Below are 17,994 nucleotides of genomic sequence, written 5' to 3'. Positions count from 1 at the left end.
GGTTATCCACTTTGGAGGCAAGAACAGGAAGGCAGATTACTATCTAAAAGGAGTCAAGTTTGGTAAAGGGGAAGTACAACGAGATCTAGGTATTCTTGTACATCAGTCAATGAAAGCAAGCATGCAGGTACAGCAGTTAGTGAAGAAAGCTCACTGCATGCTGGCCCCCATAACAAGAGGAATTGAGTATAGGAGCAATGAGGTCCTTCTGCAGCTGTACAGGGCCCTGCTAAGACCGCACCTGGAGTATTGTGTGCAGTTTTGATCTCGACATTTGAGGAAGAGCATTGTGGCTGTTTAGGGAGTGTTGGGTAGGTTCATGAAGTCAAATCCCGGAATGACGGAATGATCATATGTTGAAAGATTGGAGCGACTGAGCTTGTATACACTTGAGTTTAGATGGCTGAGAGGGGATCTGATAGAGACCTACAAGATTAGTAAAGGGTTGGACACTCTGGAGACGGGAAGCATGTTTCAAGGGAAGGGTGAGTCCAGAACCAGAGGACACAGTTTAAAATAAAGGGAGAGGCCATTTAGGACAGAGTTGAGGAGAAAGGCCTTCACCCAGAGAGTAGTGGGCACAGGGAGTGCTCTGCCCCAGAAGGCAGTGGAGGCCAAGTCTCTGGATACTTTCAAGAAAGAGATGGATAGGGCTGTTTAAGATAATGGAATCAAGTGTTACGGAGATAAGACAGGAACGGGATACTGATTGTGGACAATCAGCCATGATCCTAATGAATGGTGGTGCTGACTCAAAGGGCAGAATGGCCTATTCCTGCACCTATTGTCTATTGTACCTTGTCAGTCCTACCTCATTCTGTGCCTTTCCCTTACCTGTCTATCTTCTCAACTGTACTAGCCTCAGACTTACCTTCTTTCTCACTATCTCTTTAGGTTTACCCCCACGCCCTCACTAGTTTAATGTCTCCCGAGTAGCATTGGCAAATCTCCCTGCTTGGATATTAGACACCTTCCAATTCAGGTGTAATCCATCCTTCTTATGCACGTCAATTCTACCCCAGCAGAGATTCCAATGATCCAACAATGTGAATCCTTCTCCCCTGTATCAGATCCTTAGCCACGCATTAATCTGCTCGAGGAGAAAGTGAGGGCTGCAGATGCTGGAGCTCAGAAGTGAAAATGTGTTGCTGGAAAAGCACAGCAGGTCAGGCAGCATCGAAGGAACAGGAGAATCGACGTTTCGGGCATAAGCCCTTCTTCAGAAAGGCAAGGCAGGCAAGGGCAAGGCAAAGAATGAGGTAGGACTGACAAGGTACAAATAGACAATAGGTGCAGGAATACCCCTTCCTAAAGAAGGGCTTATGCCCGAAACCTCGATTATCCTGTTCCTTGGATGCTGCCTGACCTGCTGCGCTTTTCCAGCAACACATTTTCATCATTAATCTACTCTACCCGGCTATTCCTACTCTCACTAGCATGTGGCTCCGGGAGTAATCCAGATATTACTACACACAAGGACCTGCTTATTATCCACCAGGCTAATTTGCTATATTCTCTCATCAGGACTTCATCCTTTTCTCTTATGTCATTGGTACAAGAATACAGTGACCTCCCATTGATCATTCTCCCCTTTCAGAATATTGTGCACCCTCGGAGCCATCCTTCACCCAGGCAGTAGGGAGGCACCACCCCATTCTGATGTCTCACTGTTGGCTGCAGAAAGTGCAGTCTGTGCTGCAGACTAGCGAGCCCCCTATCACCATCGATCGCATGGAACCTGATATACCTCACATTACACTACGAAATTGGATGTCAGTGCGATATTCCCCTGAGAATCTGTGACTTCCGATGCTTTCCAAAACAGTATACTTGTTTGAGATGGAAATAACTACAGGAGACTCCTGCACTACTTGCCCTCCCCTCCTCCCTTTCCGAGAGGAAACCCATCTACCTGACTGGATCGGCAGTTTTCCTACCTTTCTGAAACTGTCAACTATCATACCCCCCGGCTCCTATAAATTCTTCATTACCTTTAATCATCGCTCCATCTGATCCAAGAAATCCTACAGGATTTGCATCCTCACTTCCTGCAGACAATCAGGATCATTGAAACTTTCCATAATCTCCTACATCCAACAGGAAGAGCACATCACTGTACGAATAGCCATCTCTGCACCTTCACAGTCCACAGACCCAGAAAAAGGCACACAGTCTTACAGCTTTACAAAACACTACTCTAAAATAAATTAGTACCAATATTTTATATTAAAAAACTTAATCAAAGTACCATAAGATGTGTATTTGCAGAAATACACCGTCGCCCTACTGAATGTTGTAGGTTTACTGAAATAAAACAGACTAAGATTTATCTTTGAAGAGACCGAAACCCACTGAGCTGTGAGTCACAGATGAACAGCACTAAACAGAACCTTCGCTTAAATTTGTCCATGCCGACCAGATATCCGAACCTAATCTTATCCCACTTGCCAGCACCTGGGCCATATCCCTCTAAATCTTTCCTATTCATGTCAAGTATCCAAATGCCTTTAAAATGCTAGAATTGTCAGCCTCAACCACTTCTTCTGGCAGCTTATTCCATACACGCACCACTCTCGACGTGAAAAAGTTGCTCCTTCGTTCCTTTTTATATCTTTCCCCTCTCACCCTGAACGTATGCTATTTCTGGACTTTCCTACTCAGGGAAAATACCTTGTCTGTTTACCCTATCCATGCGACTAATGATTTTATAAACCTCTACAGAGGTCACTCCTCAGTCTCTGATGCTCCAGGGAAAGAAAGCCCCAGCCTTTTTGCTCTCTTCCTGCAGCTCAAACCCTCCAACCCTGGCAATATCCTTGTAAATCTTTTTTGAACCCTTTCAAGTTTCACAACATCCTTCCGACTGATGGAGAACAGAACTGCACACAATATTCCAAAAGAGGCCTAACCAATGTCCTGTACATGACCTTGCAACTTCTATACTCAATGCTCTGATCAATAAAGGAATGTATTCCAAACACTTTCTTCAATATCCTGTCTACCTGCAACTCTACGTTCAAGGAAATATGAACCTTCACTGCAAGATGTCTTTGTTCATCAACACTATCTAGGAATTTGCCACTAAGTGTATCAGTCCTGTTAAGGTTTGCTTTTCCAAAATGCAGCACGTCACAATTATTTGAATTAAACTCCATCTGCCACTTCTCACCCATCTGAACAACATCCTGTTGTAATCTGAGGTAACCCTCTTCGCTGTCCACTATACCTCCAATTTTGGTGTCATGTGCACACTTACTAAGTTTACCTCCTACGCTCATATCTAAATCATATATATATATAAACGACGAAAAGTAGTGGAGCCAGAACTGATCCTTGCGGCACTCCACTGGTCACATGCCTCCAATCTGAAAAAACAACCCTCCACCACCAACCTGCCTTCTACATTTGAGCCAGTTCTGTATCCAAACGGCTAGTTCGCCCTGTATTCCATGAAATCTAACCTTGCTAACCAGTCTTCCATGGGGAATCTTGTCGAGCGCCTTGCTGAATTCCATAGACCATGTCCACCTTTCTGCCCTCATCAATCCTGTTTGATACATCTTCAAATAACTCAATCAATTTTGTGAGACATGATTTCCCACGCACATAGTCATGCTGACTATCACTAATCAGTCCTTGCTTTTCAGAATACACGCGCATTGTGTTCCTCAGGATTCCCTCCGACAACTTCCCTGCATCAATGTCAGGCTCACCGGTCGATAGTTCCCTGGCTTGTCCTTACCACCTTGTTTAAATAGCGGCACCACGTTAACCAACCTCTAGTCTTTCGGCATCTCACCTATGATAAACGATGATACAAATATCTCAGCAAGAGGCCCAGCAATCACATTCCCAGCTTCCCACAGAGTTCTAGGGTATTCCTGATCAGGTGTTGGGGATTAACCAAGCTTTACGGGTTACAAGTCACCCAGCATGTCCTCCTCTGTAGGATGGACATATTCAACATGTCGACATCTATTTCCCCACATTCTATATTGCCCATGCCCTTCTCCACAGTAAACACTGATGCAAAATATTCAGTTAGTATCTCTCCAATCTCCTGCGGCTCCACGCATCGGCTACCTTACTGATCTTTGAGGAGCCCTATTCTCTCTCGAGTTTCCCTTTTGTTCTTAATGTATTTATAAACACCCTTGGGATTATTCATAACCCGATTTGCCAAAGCTATCTCATGTCCCTTTTTGCCCTCCTGATTTCCATCTTAAGTATACTCCTACTGTCCTTAAAGCTCAGGTTTTTTTTTGGATTTTTTGATTGGAAAAAATGCAAAATATTCCATCTTGATAAAACAAACGAGGGCAGACTTACACTAATTAAAAACAGAGCCTCAAGTAGTGATATGGAACAAAGAGGCCGAGGGGTTCGGGTCTTTCAAGTCTGTGTCACATGTAGACAGGGTGGTTAAGAAGGTGCCTAGCACACTTGCCTTCATTGCTCAGACCTTTGAGTACAAGAGCTGGGACGTTATTTTGGATGTTGGGGACGCCTTTTCTGGAATTCTGTGTTCAGTTCTGGTCATGCTGATACCTGGAGGACATTATGTAGTTGGAGCAGATTCAGAAGAGATTTACCAGGATGTTGATGGGAATGGATAGTTTGAATTATAACCAGAGACTGGATAGGCTGAGACTTCTTTCACTGGTGCGCAGGAGGCTGAGGAGTGACCTTATTAGATGTTTCACAATTCATGGAGGGGTGGTATCAGTGACGTGAACAGCAGGTGTCCTTTCCAGGAAGGGACGCGATTCAAGACTGGGTACATACCTTTTAAGGTGACAGCAGAACGGTTTTAAAAAGGCGTTTGGGATTTTTTTTTTATTTTTGTTCAGATAATGGTTTATGTGTGGAATGAACTATCAGAGGAAGTGGTAGTTGTGAATCAAATTACAATTTTAGGGTGGCTCAGTGATTAGCTGTGCTGCCAGGGTCCCAGGTTCGATTCCAGCTTTGGACAACTGTCTCTTTTGGACTTGCACATTCTCCCAGTGTCTGCATGGGTTTCTTCCAGGGGCTCCAGTTTCCTCCCAAATGAGAGAGCAGCCCTATGGTCTGGTAGGACAATGCTGCCTTTACCTTTTACACAGTGATGCCACTGTGTCTCTGGGGTGGGGAGAGGGAATGCTGAAGGTGGTGGATGGGACACCACTCAGGCACAGTGCTTTGTCCTGGAGGATGTTCACTTTCTTTAATAGTGTTGGGGGGTGCACTGATGCAGGCAAGTGGAGAATGTTCCAACACAATCCTGATGTGTGCCTTATCGAGAGCAAACAGACATTGGGGAATCAGGGGTTTGTGGAAACTGAGGTGTTCTCCTTGTAGCAAAGGCAATTGAGAGGAGCTGTGACAGAGGGGTTTAGAAAAGTTACACGTTATAATAATAAACATTATACCTATCAGCTCATTATACAAGGAATACAGGACACACATTAAAGGTTTGGGAAGGTTCAAAGGAGAACTTTCATGCAGTAAATGGGATTCGGATGGAATACAATACTCACACACAATGCGAATATCCAGGTCCTGATGAATTGACTAATTCAGAGTTAGGTGTTACAATGACTGAGATTACCATCTGAATGTCCACCTGTAGTATCCTGCAATACAAGTTTATAAAATCCATCACTGTCAGTTCAGTTTAGAAACTCGCACCATCCCCTCCTCCTGGCCCAGGATGACTGGACACATTACCCCTTGTGGAGGTCAGCAGTCAGTTCAGATGGAAATCGATGTGGGTTTCTAGGAGTTTCCACCTTGGAATTTCATGTGACTGAACAGGGCAGATCTTTGACACATGGGACAGAATATTCCAAGAGTCAGTGAGATGTGGAGAGCAGGATTTGCTTCTTTTTTTTTCCTTCCGTGCTGCCGCTGTGTCTCGTTAATAAGACATGGGGTGGAAAAGGCTCATGCAGCTCGATGGGCAAGTTGCTTCCATTCTGACCAATGGGCAGCAAGCTCCTCACATAGAGTATCTCTAAAAACAGAGCAACTCTCCATGCTTCCCACTGCCCAGTGCTCCCAGTAAATGTTTAGAAGTGGGGGGGGGGGGGGGGGGGAGAAACTCCTGGAATAACTGTAAAGTTCTAAGAGGATTGTGAAGAGAGAGATGCACAGGAGAAGGGGGGGGGGGGGGCAACAAGTTGTCAGATGGAGTATAATTTGGGAAAGTGGGAAGTTGGTCATTTTGGACAGGATAATAAGAGAACAGAGTGCTACTTACATTGTGAAAACTGTAGAAAGCTGCACTACAAAGGGATCGGGGGTAATTGTGCAGGAAACACTGAAAGCTAGCAGATTCTGGGTCAGTCACGAAATCAAGGGTTCATTTCAGATTCATCAAGTTTAAGGTAACACCGACACGGGTATGGGGTTTAAGTAGCAATGGAGCTGGGGTGAGGTGGAGACAAGCAACATTTTGGAGATTGGAATTCCTGGTGTTTGTGATTGTGTAGATGTCTGATCATAAGGTCACCTTGGGGTTACAGATATTACAGCAATGTTGTGAAGAGTCTAGTTCTATCTCAGACTGCACCCAGTGAGAGGGAGGGGCGCAGCAGTCAGGGAAAGGAATTTGTAATAGCAACTGAAGGTTTCTTTGGAGGAAATTGCAGTTAATCGAGTAGAGGGAATGTGATAAGTAGTTTGATAACTGAGTAACAGTGGAGCAATGGAGAGGGATGGTGGGGAGGGAGAGCTGGGCATTGTCAGTGTACATGTGAAACCTCACGCTGTGCTTTTGGGCTATGTCACCTCCTGGCAGTGCGTAGGTGAGAAAGAGGAGGGACCAAGGATAGATCCTTGAGGGACACCAAATACAAGGAATTCAGAAAAGAAAGGGAAAGTGGAGATGGAGCAGGACTTACAAATGACGGTGAGGTCAAATGTTAGTTTTTTTTTTGCAGAATGGATGAGAAGGACATAACCAGAAAAGACAGACAGACAGAACAAGGAACAATACCTGTGAATTGGCGAGGGGGAGTGATGAGGAGGAAACAGAGTTGGAATGTCTGTAGTTTAGCGAGACTAGTAAAAGATCAAGATGAGCTCTGATAAAGCTTGACAAGAGACTGGAGAAAGATGTAAGTTTGGGACAAAAATCAGGAACACCATGTGAGGCAGTTTGTCTCGGTGGGCTAGTGGGAGGGAGGGAAGCAGCAGAGGCAGCTGATCGGATTGTCTCAGTCTTAGTGATAGAGAAACTCAATGTGCTCCTTGCTCTTGTTGTTGGAGGGAAGGATGAAGGAGACAGGATGATGGACAGTGATTTACAAAGAAACAAAATCAGTGTTATTGATATTTAAAATGAGTGAACAAACCTAATGTATTTAACTTTTATCCAGAACATTAAAATGTACAACTGAAGTCCTTGTTCGAATCCCAGCTCGGCAGATGGTAGAATCTGAATTCAAGAAAAAATAACAAATTATCAATCTCCTGATCTCCATGGAACCATTGTCAATGGCGAAAAAATCCTGCCAACCTGACAGTCACCCAACAATCTACTCACTGTATTAATCACTGCAAAGTCTCAACAAAGGAATGAAGCTGGATGGAGCACTTGGCATCTAACAAGGCATTAGGAAATAGCCCTCTCTACTCTGCAACATGCTGCTCACTAACATCTGTATTTTTTGTGCCAAAACATGGCGACCTGTCTCACAGACTAGTCAAGGAACAGCCTCACACAGTCAGACTCAGAGTAATCCCTGACAGATAATGGCCAGATACCACCATTACCATCCCTAGATATTGAGAGTGTGATAATGGAAAAGCACAACAGTTCAAGCAGCATCAGAGGAGCAGGAGAATCGACGTTTCACGCCTAAGCCCTACATCAGCCTTATCTGCTGTATTTTTCCAGCACAACACTCTCGATTTTGATCTCCAGCATCTGCAGTCTTCACTTTCTCCTTAAATCTCTGGATATGTCCTGTCCCACCAGCAGGATAGACCAGGTAGAGGTGACGGCACAGTTGTGTACACACAGTAACCATTTGCCCTGGGAGTACTCAGCATTGACTTTGGACACGAGGAAGTCTCATGGCTTCTGCTGATTACCACGTACATTGCTCCCACAGCTGATGAATCAGTGCTCCTCCATGTTGAATAACACTTGGAGGAAGCACTGAGGCAATAAAATGGTGACAAGCCGACTCTGGATACAGGATTTCAACGTCATCTACCAAGAGTAGCTAAACAGCAGGATTACTGACTGAGCTGGTCGGGTCCTCAAGGACATAGCTGCTCAATTGGGTTTGCAGTAGGCGGTAACGGAACCAGCAAGAGGGAAAACATACTAGATCTTATCAGTATGAATCTGCCAGCTGCAAATGCATCTGTCCATCGGTAAGAGCGACCATCACCGAGTCATTTTGGAGACAAAGCCTCACGTTAAAGTTGAGAAAAACCTCAATTGTGCTGAGTGGTACTATCACCGTGCTAAACGGGACAGATGTAGGAACTCAAACTGGATCTCTCTGAGGTACTGTGGGATAACAACAGCAGCAGAACTGTACTCCAGCACAATCTGTAATCTCATGGGTTTGTTCATCCCGCACTCGCCCATCACAATCGACAAAAAAGGAGCGCATGCCATGAGCAGCTCCAGGCATACCTAAAAATGAAAGGCCAACCTGGTGAAGCTACCAAGCAGGACTATATGCATATCAAACAGCATCAGCAGCAAGCAACAGGGCTAAGTGATCCCACAATCAATGGATCAGATCAGAGCTCTGCAGTTCTGCCACACCCAGTTGTGAATGATAATGGACAATTAAACAACTCGTTGCAGGAAGCACCACTAATATCCTCACCCTTACTGATAGAGGGGTTTCACACATCCATGCATAAGATAAGATGACAGCATTTGCAGCAATTTTCAGCCAGATTCAAAGTGGGATGATCCATCTCAGCCTTCTCCAGTGGTTCCTAACGTCACAGATGTGAGCTTTAAGCCAGGTCAATTTAGTTCGAATGATATCGAGAAATGGTTACGTAGTGTAAAGGCTATGGGTCCTGCTAACATTCTGGCAATAATACTGATAGCTTGTGCTCCAGAACTTGTCTGTGCATAAGCCCTTCTTCAGGAATACAGGAGAATCGACGTTTCGGGCATAAGCCCTTCTTCAGGGTTATACCCGAAACGTCGATTCTCCTGTTCCCTGGATGCTGCCTGACCTGCTGCGCTTTTCCAGCAACACATTTTCAGCTCTGATCTCCAGCATCTGCAGTCCTCACTTTCTCCTCCAGAACTTGCCACCCACCAAGCCATGGACCGCTCCAGCACTGGCACGACTGACAATGTGGAACGTTGCCCAGGCATGTTCAACACAAAAACACAGGGCAATCCAACCCAGGCAATTACCCTCTGTCAGTCCACACTCGATCAGCAGTAAAGTGATGGAAGTAGTCATCAACAGGACTATCAAGCAGCAGCTGCTCAGCAACAGCCAGCTGAGCGACACTCATGTTTGGCTCCACCAGGGCCACTCAGCTCCCGATTGTGTTACCGCCTAATTCACAACCTGACAACCAGCTGAATCCGAGAGGTGAGGTGAGAGTGACAGCCCAGTCCCACTCCAGAATCACTAATTCTAGCTCATTCCACCATCATCTCAGGTCATATACTGAAACTCTCATCCATCGTGTGTTATCTCCAGACTTTATTATCCAAACACACTCCTGGCCAGCCTCCCAAATTCAAACTCCCTGTAATCTCAAGAAAAAAATGAAAGCTCTATCGCCCAGGTGCGCATTTCTCCCCAAACATGTTCATCCGTCAAAAGGCTCCTATTCATAAGCAACAACAATTTAAAATTCTCATTCTGGATTTGATTCCTGGCTATTATCATCCCTAGCTCCCTGCACCACACATCCTTTGTCGAGGTCTCAACCCATTTTCTTCGAGACTCCCAACGATTTGTTAATTCATTACTTAAACTGTGTGGCTGATTCTACAGTTACGAAAGCAACATGGTCTGGAATTTGCAGACAAAACCTCACAGGTCTGCTTTCCACCTTTAAGACATCCCTCAAAACCTGCTTTTTGGCAATGCTTTTGGCCGCCTGATTTAAAATCTCCATCGCTGGCCTTATATCTAAAGTTCTCAATAGTATTTTTGTGAAATTATAAGCATGATAATAAAACTACAAACTGTTCTTGATTTGGACACTATCTTCAAATAATCACTGTTGCTGTAATGAATAATCTGTAATGTCTCTTACCCAACCACATTGTGGAAGCACCTTCACCACACAAACTGCAGCTGTACAAGAAAGTCAAACATCACTCCTGGCGACTGACTGTGTGGAGTTTGCACGTTCTCCCCGTGTCTGCGTGGGTTTCCTCCGGGTGCTCCGGTTTCCTCCCACAGTCACAAAGATGTGCAGGGCCAGGTGAATTGGCCATACTAAATTGCCCGTAGTGTTAGGTAAGGGGTAAATGTAGGGGTATGGGTGGGTTTCGCTTCGGCGGGTCGGTGTGGACTTGTTGGGCCGAAGGGCCTTTTTCCCCACTGTAATGTAATCTAATCTAATCACACTCACCACAGGCAACAGGGCTTTGGCATTAATTACTGGTATCTGTGGAAGGAGAAACACAGTTGATGTTTCAGGGAGTGTAAAATAGATTACAGGGAATGAAAAAGAAAGAAAGGTAATTTGATAATAGAGCAGCACATGGTCAGGGGCTGGGCCTCAGTGAAAAACTAATTTACAAAGGGTCTATAAAAGCAACAATACAGTACTAAACAGACCAAAAATACACCCATGGTTCGAGACTGAGGAAGCTAGATATTGACAAAGTGGTCATGAGGGAGCCCAGTGGTGAATCAGAGCAGTATTGGCTGCTCTGATCCCAAAGGCTCTATACGAGAGAAAGGCTGCACCTTGCCCCCTACAAAGATGGCGGCTCCGCACGTGTCCAGTGAAACGTTGTCCCGAATAAAGATGGCGGCGCTCACTCAGGCCTGCAGCCGCGCTGAGGCAATTCCTCATTTACTGCAAACACGGGACTGGGACATTCAAATCTGTGTTTTCCGACGTGCACAATTTGTTTGTAGAACCACTCCACTCATAGCAATACAGTTTTTCTCCGGTTTCCCTGTTTATTTCTTTCCTTACCGTATCCTTTCTCTCCATAACTTCTCTAACATTCATTGCAGCGACTCTGCGCCGCGCGTGAGGGTGATCACACGGTTTAGTTTAGCTCCGCCCTTCATTCACTTTGATTGGCTGGAGGACAACCTCCCGCTCGGTCATCCAGCTCGGCCCACTGTCCTTTCATTGGTCCGGTGCTGACATCAATCACCCGCGGGTCACTTTGTTGGCTAGAGCATGCGCAGTTGTCCTGATTTAGCTGATATATTGGGTAATGTGATGGGAGAGTTTACTGAAGGTAAGAAATCCCTTTGTGTGAACTCTGCAGTAGATTTCCTTTATTCATGGAGGGAATTGCCTTCCTACTCATGGCTGCATAGCTATCATTGATGAATCAATACCATCTGAACCAGTACATAAACACACCATTTTCACATCTGAGATCTTGAGCACATTGTATCACGCTCTTCTTTGGAGACAAAAAACATGAAACTGAGCCTCAAGGAATCGGAGCAGGTGTAGGACATTCATTCCCTTCAGCTTGCTCCCCCATTCTATCAGATCATGGCTGGGCCAACCCAGACCTCAACATCTCTTTTCTGCTTGATCCGCATAGCCCTCAACTGCTCAATATTTCAAAAATCTATCTGCCCTCTTTAAAAATAATTTGAGATAGAATCACAGATTCCCTACTGTGTGGAAACAGGCCCTTCAGCCCAACAAGTCAGAACTACCCTCCGAACAGTAACCCAACCATTCCTCTCCCACATTTAACTTTCACAAAAGTGTGGGCGAGAAAATTCGAGACATTCACTGAGAGAAAAAAATTCTTTACTTTTTCTAAAATTAATGTTCTCTTCTGTAATGTCCTCTGGTTAGAGACTTCACTGATGCTAGAAGATCTAGTCAACATCCACCCTGTCAAGCTCCTCAGAATCTTGTTTCCATAAGATCACCCCTGCTTATCTATTCTTGATCGGTCAACCCTTTCGTCCTCGAAGCAGCTAAGTGAATATTTTTTGAATGGTCTCCGATGTTGGTTTATCCTTTATTAAATATGGGAGCTAACATTGTATACAGTACTCCAAGTGAGGACTCAGCAACAGCCAGTGTGGTTAACCAATCCTCAATCTATGCTAATACATTATGCCGATACCATGAGCTCCTAAATTGTGCAAGTAACTTTTATGTAGCACCTTATCATTTGCATTTTTAAAATCCAAATACAGAACATCATTGGCTTGCCCTTTATCAGAACTGCTTGTTTTCTCCTCAATGAACTGTCGCAAATTTGACAAATATAGTTTCTCTTTCACAAATCCCAGTCAACCATGTTTTAATGATAAGCTTTTCTAAATGTCCTGCAATTTCTTACTTTAGTATTCGACTCTGTAGGTTCTTTCAGTAGATTTGCTAAGTATGATTGCCCTCTCTTAAATCCATGCGGACTGTGTCCAATCCTATCACTGTTCAGTAAGAAACTTGACTGTACTCCAATGTAGTTAGTAAATGTATCTGTATTTATTTAAAAAAAAATGATTACTTATAAATGCTGGACCCATGCAATATCAATAAATTAGTGACTCTGAATTTGGGTTATAATGTTTTTTTTCTGTTAATTCCTTTTCGTACTGTGTTATGCAGACAGCACCAAGTGATCACTCTTAATTGTGAGTAACTTTGAAAATAATATATTTTAAAAATGACATCCCAAAATGCTGCCTCATTATTGTGCAAGGAGGATTTTGCATTCAATAGTTTGCAGATAAAATTGAACAGATTTTTATTGCAATTTGGCCAGACTGCAGGTTACACCCAAGTGGCAACTCTGCTCTCAAATTCTTACTTAACACTGCCCAAGGCGATCCTGATGGGACTTCACTTTGCCATTCTTGTTCACCAGCTTTATTTCCAGGTTTAATCCTATAATCATCCTAGAGCTTGTAATTTTAGACAACTTCTCTTTTAGGTACATATGTAAATATCATACTGAAATGTTGCACTGAATGGTACAAAATCTGAAATTAGTCTCTCATCTGATAGTAACATGCTCTGACCCTTCTACATATGTATTGGCATAAGTCTATGCCAGTTATTTTTTCTGAAGCCTGTGATTCCTGATGAAGGGCTTATGCCTGAAACATCAACTCTCCTGCTTCTCGGATGCTGCCTGACTTGCTGTGCTTTTCCAGCATGACACTTTTCGACTCTGATGTCCAGCTTCTTTGGTCGTCACTTTCTCCTTTGAGAAGATTAAACCAAGAACAATTTTTGTTGATCAAAGTGCAATAGGAACCAATTCATGAAATTCAGATATCTCACATTTACCTTAACTATGGGAAGGCTAAGACATTACGAAATTATTGTCAGTAATTGAAACCGTGCTGACAAACTTGTGCAGTGTCAGTGCCTCACCTTTAGAGTGTTCCCAGATATCGCGCAGCTGCAGTATTTTGTTTTGCACTCAGCTATATGTTGTTCTCACTTTTTTCTTTGTGAAAGATTACAAAAGTAACTTGGATGAATGAACTTATGATTTCTTTAACCAATGTTGGGAGAAAGAAAATGTCTATTTCAAATGCCCATAAAGTAAAATAAACTGATAATCAGTAGAAAGGGTTTAAGATGGATATGGAACAAATGCTGGCAAATGGGACTAGATCAATTTTGGATATCTGGTAAGCATGGGCAAGTTGGACTGAAAGGTCTGATTTTGTGTTGTACAATTGTGACTTCATTCTCTCAATTATTCAAGAAGTTAAATACTTCGAGGAGGAAAAGGAGAATTTATGCAGAGAATGCACTTGCAATGATGATTCAGGTATATCAAACTCACATTATTTCATGACCTTTTCCTCTGGGTTCTTCAATGAACAAACTTGTTTTGTTATCTGAATAACTATGTATCATGTGATTTGTTTCCCTCAAAATATTTCGTTAGGATCTAGTGAACTATTAAGAAGTGTTCATGTTTAAAATTTAGGCAGCGTGATTGTAAAGCAAGAAAAGGTTAGCCTTTTACTCCCACTGAATCATTGCTCTACAAAAGGTAATAAGCTTTTTATCTTTTCTGGACACTGAATATATGGAAGTCAATTCTGAAGGAAAAAATCCTCATCGGTAATGTTCCCACATATGTTGAGTAATTTTTTCTGATCACTCTTCAGGCTATAGAGGCTAGGAAAGAAATGAGTTGGCCAAAGTTAGCAACATCATTTGGATGGGTTATGCTCATTGGGGAAACTTGCAGGATCTGCAGAAGAACCACGTGTTTCAGAATGTATGCAACAAACCTCAACATTGTTATTTTTTTCACAGAGCTTGGGACCCGACTGGAGCAGCAATGAAACTCGTATTGTTTTTTAAATTTCCGAGCTTGCCAAATTATTGTTGGTAAATGCAGATGACTTTATCAAAGCACATTTCACACTCCCCAGCTCGGAAATGGGTCCCAATTCTGTCAGTCCATCCATTCCTATGGATCACGGGTATTTTAAATGTGAGCACTCCATTTAACTATTTGAACTGAATACTTCAGTGGTTAAGACCTCTTGGATTCTTAATTTCAAATTACCCAATGTGATGTTGTTGTCCCCCCTGAATTTGCCAAGCACTGGGCAGTTATGGAATATTCCAAATATTTACAATAGATGCAGTCACACTCGTGAAGGCAACCTGGCAGATTTGAATACCATTCAGGCAGTCAACAACAATACATAAGTAACTTTATGAATTACTTACTGTACACCAACAACGCAAGCCAAATTGTATTGAAACCACAGATTGTCTCCCAAGGATTCCCAAATCTAACCACTGCATTCCAGATATGCTCACTATTACCATCTGGGAGCAGTCTCCCAAAGTGCTTCCAGAATTAAAAAAGTGCACACACTGCCCTCCAAAGCTAAATCTGCTGTCACAGGCTTCACTCTTATTGCATACAATGACATTTATTGTCCAGTTCTTTAATGTGACAAATGATTTTACAAACAATTTATAAAATACTTTAAATCCTGAAGAAATGTGATGTCAGCCCTTTGTAGAAGTGAATGGAAAGTGTGATGTTTGCTTGACCTTTGGTTCTATGTATCAGACCGAACTGAACTTTTAGCAAGATGTGGGATGTTTCCCACAAACGTTGTTTAAAAAAGCAAAGATTATGCTCTGAGATTTAAATGTTCAATCAGGTTTAATAAAAATCCTTCCAAAAAAATTGAGAGTTTGACTTCAGCTCCTTTAAAGAGACATGCTCTTGGCCTTCAATTTTGTGACAAGTGATCATTCTTTGGTAAAGGTGGCTGTGTACAACACTGCAGGATGTTGTACTGAAGTGCCTCATTGGGTGGATGAGCTTTATTACTGGTGTAACTTGGCGAATTTTGAGATGGAATGTTACTTGGAGTTAAATCTTGTTTTTAAACTGAGCCGTGCTTGTGTAACTCAAGTGTGGATACTACGCTCATGTTTACAATGAACCTTTCACTTTTGCAGATTAGTATTTTCCGATCTGTTTTGTAAATAAAGTTCAATATAAAAAGCACAATATTGGAGAATCGCAGGTCCAGCAGCATCTCTGAGGGGAATAAAACATTGTAAGATCAAAGTCTCATGACCTTTTGTCCGTTCAAATGAAGAGTCAGTAAACTTGAAATGTAACATTTTTTTTCTCTTCACCGATGCCCTCAGAACTGCTGAGTTTCTCCAGCACTTTGTTTCTGGGGTTCAGATCTCCAGCACCTGCAGTTTATTGTTTTGTTATCGATCCTCTGATTTGACTTGGGGAGTGAAAGGCAGCAACTGTGATCAACGAGGATAAAATTCCCTAACCATGGAACAAAAAAACAGTTCTTTATACTTTGCATTTCTTATTTACAGTCGTGTTTTGCAATTAAGCTAAGTGCAAGTTGGCATACCACCTGCCTTGTCTCAAACCTGCTTCTCATCTTTGAGGACTTATCTGTCAGAATTGTGTTTGCTCGCTTACTTTGAGATCACAGTTTTGAGTCGCAGTTCCATTTCCTGGGCCGGGCCCGGTTACCACATTGCAGTGGGGTGGGGAGCTTTGTGTCAGCTTGAAGTTTTTGTTAATAACTACATTGCGGGTTGAAGTTGACGCTTTTGACAAATATTGTGTCATCAAACTTGGAGGAAATGCTTCCGAATGTATTGATTAACTGGACTTAGCATGTTTACATGCAGTCCTGTTAGTAGTGCTGTAATATTCTAAGTTAAGAATCACACAACACCAGGTTATAGTCTGACAGGTTTAATTGGAAGCACATTAGATATCGGAGCGCCGCTCCTTCATCAGGTGATTGTGGAGGGCACAGCTCTATGACACAGAATTTATAGCAAACATTTATAGTGTGATGTAACTGAAATTATCCATTGAAAACTACCTTGATTGTCTGTTGAGTCTTTCATCTGTTCGAATGCCATGATAGTTTCACTTCTTTCATGTGTAAATCACAAAACCTTTTTTTTAAAGTTGCATTCCTGACAGTGGCCCATCAAATCACTCATTGTATTAATCACTGCACAATTTCAACAAAGGAATGAAACTGGATGGACCACATTACATCTACCAATGCACAGGAAAATACAACAACACAATCAACCCTCTTGGCCCTGCAACTTCCGCCTCACTGTGGGCCAACAAAAGCAGCAGAACTGTACTCCAGCCCAATCTGAAATCTCATGGCCTGGAATATCCCCCATTCAACTATTAACATCAAGCCAGGGGATCAATCCCAGCTCAATGGAGAGTTCCACAGGGCATGCCAGGATCAATACCAGGCATGCCTAAAAGTGTGGTGCTAACCTGGTGAAGCTACCCAACCTGCACGCCAAACAGTGCAAGCAACACCAAATAGAACGATATGATCCAACAACCAATGGATCAGATCTAAGCTCTGCAGTTCTGCCACACCTAGTCAGGAATGGTGATGGACAATTAAACAACTCACTGCAGGCAGCATCACAGATATCCCCACCCTTACTGATGGAGGGGTCTCACACATCCAGGCAACAGTCAAGACAACAGCATTTGCAGCAATCTTCTGCCAGCAGTGCCAAGCGAATGAGCCTTCTCCATTGGTCCTTGACATCACAGATGTGAATCAAATTGGTTGAAAACTTATTTCAAATCAGATCAAGAAATGGAGAAGTAGTATAAAGGCTGTCAGCCCTCCCAGTATTGTGGCAATAATACTGAAGGCTGTGCTCCAGAACTTGCTGCCTACCAAGACAAGTCCAGCACTGGCACCTACTGACATTGTGGAATATTTCTCAGGGATATTCAACACAAAAACGCAGGACAGAGCCAACCCAGTGAATTTCCCTCCATCAGTCGACACTCGCTCAGCAGTGAACTAATGGAAGGTGTCATCAACAGTACAGTCATGCAGCTGCTCAGCAATAACCTTCTGTGACACCCAGTTTGGGTTCTGCCAGGGCCACTCAGTTCCTGATCTTGTTACAGACTTGATTCACAAACTGACAAATAGCTGAATTCCAGAGGTGAGGTGAGGGTGATAGCCCAGTCCCACTCCAAGACCACTACTTCGACTTCAGTGATATCACCTGACTTCACCACAGTCTCAGCTAATTTAATGAAACTCTCATTCATTCATTTTGTTAACTCTAGATTTCATTATCTAAACCCACTCCTGGCCCGCATCACACAATCACCCTCCCTATAATATCCAGAATATTGAAAACTCTACCGCCCAAGTGTTCATTGTACCAGAACTTGCTGATCCATCAAAAGGCTCCCATTTATAAGCAACAACAATTTACTTTCACACCCTTGACTTAATTCCTGGCTGTAATCATTCCTATCTTCATGCACCACACACCCTTTCATATCTCAATAAC

This window comes from Chiloscyllium plagiosum, unplaced genomic scaffold (assembly GCF_037043375.1).
Source record: "Chiloscyllium plagiosum isolate Xiang-an unplaced genomic scaffold, Cpla_swu_hap1 HiC_scaffold_13, whole genome shotgun sequence".
NCBI classification, from domain to species: Eukaryota; Metazoa; Chordata; class Chondrichthyes; order Orectolobiformes; family Hemiscylliidae; genus Chiloscyllium; species Chiloscyllium plagiosum.
This window is presented reverse-complemented; position numbering follows the sequence as displayed.